At 40.9% G+C, this 2,921-nt stretch overlaps 1 non-coding gene across 1 annotated transcript; it reads right to left on the bottom strand.

Moving 5' to 3' along the window:
• Positions 1 to 2,564: 2,564 nt before the first annotated feature.
• On the bottom strand, positions 2,565 to 2,671 carry LOC130734813 (small nucleolar RNA R71). The gene has a single exon (XR_009018154.1). It is a non-coding gene; the product is annotated as a small nucleolar RNA R71 (small nucleolar RNA).
• Positions 2,672 to 2,921: the final 250 nt, after the last annotated feature.

The following is a 2,921-nucleotide window of genomic DNA, read 5'->3' as shown; positions in this document are numbered from 1 at the left end:
CAATCTTTGACGGGTGTAATTTATTTTTTTCGATAAAAGAATGAAACCATAAATGAATCACGCAGAATGAATCCATCCACTTTATTTGCTGGCAACCGTCAATTTCATTTAAGCTCGTGCAAGACGCGTTTGATCCATTTTCTAGCAGTGAATTGGATGGAAAGACTATTGGAAGTTTTCTCCATGAGGACAACCCTCTTCGTCAGCATGCTGCATATTATGTTCTAAACGAGGATGTGTCCCCTTGTGTTGTTGGTTCTATTGAAAAGTAAAGATGGTCTTATTCTTGTGCCAAACAGTTGATTGAGAGGTTGATTCATGTTGAGGGTGCAGAAAATGGCTTGGAATTCTCCATCGTGAGACCTTTTAACTGGATTGGACCTAAAATGGATTTGAATCCTGAAATTGACGGTCCAACTCATGTTGTTCCGAGGGTCTTATCAAGTTTTACCATTAGCCTCCTCCGCCGAGAGCCCTTAAAACTTGTGGATGGCGGCCACTCGCATGGAACTTTCACTTTTATTGAGGATGCTGATGACCCTGTTTTAGTAGTATTTTTAGGGTCATTTCTTTGTTTGTTTTGAGTCTTTTTGTTGAGTCTCATGTAGTGTTTCATGCATTCTCATGCATTTTTATTCTTTTCCTTAGTCTTTATTTTGTTTTGGTAATTTAGTAGTTTTATAGGTAGTTTTCTTGCATTTTAAGTAAAGTTTAGGACTTGCATGGTTTTGTTGTGTTTTATGAAGGACCTCTTGTGCTAATGAGCTCTTGGAGCTTCTAGAATCTTCCTTGTCTTGTTGGTTAGGTTTGGAGTGCAGAAACTGAAGGAGAAAGAAGGCCAAGAAGCATGGAATTGATGAAGAACTTAAAGAGGATTGAAAAGAGGAGTTTCAGAAGCCAAAAAGTCCTTTTCAGGCGAGCTTAAGCGCCTAGGCGCTGGGAGTGGGCGCCTAGGCGCCAATAGGGTCCAGAGGCATGTTTTTCAACATGCAATTGGCGCTCAGGCGCTTTGAATTGGCGCCTGAGCGCCCAACTTCGTGTAATTTGCCTATAAATAAGGCTTAGGCCAATTTCTTTGATACAATTTTGACATTTTACTCATTTTTGATCAAGTTTGAGAGCTGAGGAGAACTTTGGGGCCAAGGGAGGCTTCCAACTTGTACTTTTTCTCAGGTTTTATTTACATTTTCTTCATGAATTCACTAGCCATGAGTGGCTAGTCCTCTTTTTGCTTTGGGTTAAGAGATTCTATGAAATTTTAGTTTGTTAAATCCTATCTCTATGCATGAGTCTTGATTCAATCTTGTATTTCAATTCCTTATTGCATGTTTAGCTTTGGTGCACCTTTGCTATAGGCTAGATTATAATCAAATGGAAATTTGTTATGATTTAGGGACATGAATTGGAATAGGTCCTTCTATACTTGCTTCTAGGAATAGAGTGAGGGTAGGGTTTTGTTGGCCTGATTATACATGATATTAAACCTCTTATGAATGTTTAAGTACACAAGGAATTGGGCTTAACTTTCAATTTGAGAGAATTACTTTTGTGAGGAATCAACTAGTAAGTACATAGGCTTTTACAACAAGAGTTGAATCAAGGTTTCACATGCATAGGATATGTGGACTAAAATGGATTAGATGATCAAAAACCCAAGGCAATTTTCCATCATTTGTTTTTCACAACTTATTCATCATTTCTCTTTTGCAAAACTTTTGTCACAATCAACCAAAACCAATCTTTGAAATTTACTGTTTTAAGAACTTGCAAACCTTAGGCTTAAATCAACAATTCTCACTCACAATCCCTGTGGTTCGATATTTTAAAACCCGGAGGTATTCGTACACTTGCGAATCGACCAACAAGTTTTTGGCGCCGTTGCCGGGGATTGTTTGTGGTTTTCGATTTAAGTTAAAGAGTTTGTTTGTTTGTGTTACTAAGCATTGCATTGAATAGGTGCTACTAACCTTTTCTCTGTTTTGTGATTTCAGTTTATGCACGGTAGTCTTGGCACGGATCCACTGCTGTTTGATCCGGAGCCAGAACGCACCCTCCATCGTCGACGAGCTCAACAAAGAGCTGCTGAGTTAGCCGCCATGGTTGCCCATATGACGGAGGAGGAGATGCAAGCCCACATTGAAGAAAGAGTGAATGAGGCTCTTGCTCAAAGACTTCAAGAGCAAGAATTGGAGAATGCTAATCGTTCTCTTAGAGACCTCACCTCGGCTGCTATGAGCTACGATTATCCGGGCAGCATAGTTTCCCCCGATGGCACGGGAAACTTTGAGCTGAGGCCGACATTCATCAACTTGGTGAACCAAAATCAGTATGGTGGAGGTGCTCTTGAAGATCCTCATGCACACATGGAGCGGTTTATCCGCAATTGCAACACCTACAGAGTTCAGAATGTTTCAGTGGACACCATCCGCTTGAGTTTATTCCCTTTTTCATTGAGGGATATTGCTGAAGAGTGGTTGAATTCACAGCCCCAAGGTAGCATTACATCTTGGGAAGACTTGGCTGAGAAGTTCACCACAAGGTTTGTTCCGAGAGCCCTCTTGAGGAAGCTCAAGAATGACATCATGACTTTTGCTCAATCCACCGATGAGAATCTCTATGAAGCTTGGGAGAGGTTCAAGAAGCTCTTGAGGAGGTGTCCTCAACATAACCTTACTCAAGCTGAACAAGTAGCAAAGTTCTATGATGGTCTCCAATATTCTTCGAGGTTTGGTTTGGATGCGGCTTCAAGTGGAGAGTTCGATGCCTTACTTCCACAAGTGGGGTATGAGTTGATTGAAAAAATGGCTATAAGAGCCATGAACTCTAGTAATGATCGCCAAGCCCGAAGAGGAGTCCTTGAGGTTGAAGCTTATGATCAACTTATGGCCTCCAACAAGCAACTTTCCAAGCAAATGAATGAG

The sequence above is a fragment of the Lotus japonicus genome, chromosome 1 (assembly GCF_012489685.1).
Source record: "Lotus japonicus ecotype B-129 chromosome 1, LjGifu_v1.2".
Lineage (NCBI taxonomy): Eukaryota > Viridiplantae > Streptophyta > Magnoliopsida > Fabales > Fabaceae > Lotus > Lotus japonicus.
Note: the sequence above shows the minus strand (reverse complement) of the source record. Positions and strands in the feature narration are given on the sequence as shown.